Source organism: Octopus bimaculoides, chromosome 2 (assembly GCF_001194135.2).
Source record: "Octopus bimaculoides isolate UCB-OBI-ISO-001 chromosome 2, ASM119413v2, whole genome shotgun sequence".
In the NCBI taxonomy this organism is placed as follows: Eukaryota; Metazoa; Mollusca; class Cephalopoda; order Octopoda; family Octopodidae; genus Octopus; species Octopus bimaculoides.
Window position 1 is genome coordinate 179,857,396 of NC_068982.1, and position 1,030 is coordinate 179,858,425.

Below are 1,030 nucleotides of genomic sequence, written 5' to 3' on the forward strand. Positions count from 1 at the left end.
CTCTCTCTCTCTCTCTCTCTCTATCTATCTATTTTTTTAATACTCCTCCCTGTTTTCCTATTTGCATCTCATTCTCTCTCACTGTACTTTTCCCGTCTCTCTTTGTTGTTCCTCTCACTATTTCCTTTCGTCTCCCAGCTCTCTCTCCCTTACATAACGCTATTTGACAGACAACATTTATCGTATGTGCATTTACGAGATGGCGTTAATAAACGATATTACAGAGTCAGTCTTACAGGAAACAGTAGATATGTGCATGAGAGGACACAAAATGCTATGACTTATATACGTAATTATGGAATGGACTTCTTGATCTTTTCTTCATTTTCACTTGCAATCCTAAATGGGACAAAATCTAAGCAGAGATTTTTCCAGGGCAGTTCTATGCCAACACACACGATGTAATTTCAGAACTGTGATTTAGGGGATCCAGTTTCAACATGGCTAAAATCATCTGGTAGAAGATTATAAATACCACGTTCGGTTGCAATGTTCTGGCAGGAATATAGAACACACTGATGGAATCTACAACGCAACATTAACTACAATTGAAAGTAAAATTATTTCTATGAAATGGGTGAATTGCATGAATATAGTCTTCCTCAAAGCAATTGTTCTGAAGTTAATAGTTTAAAAAAGAAACTTCTTACAGCATTAGAAGACCTTTCAAAATATGTTCATGTAAACCAGTGGTTCTCAATTGGGGTTCATAATGCCCTTAGGGGTTCATATAAGATTTTGTTAAAATTTATGGGTAATAAATTTCTTATAATTCCACAATACACAATATAAAAATTTTTTTTGTGACTGTGTGGTAAATAGCTTGCTTACCAACCACATGGTTCCGGATTCAGTCCCACTGCGTGGCACCTTGGGGAAGTGTCTTCTACTATAGCCTCGAGCCGACCGAAGCCTTGTGAGTGGACTTGGTAGACGGAAACTGAAAGAAGCCCATCGTATATATGTATGTATGTATATATGTATATATATATGTGCTTGTGCCTTTCTCCCAGAGAGTGAGAGAGGAATA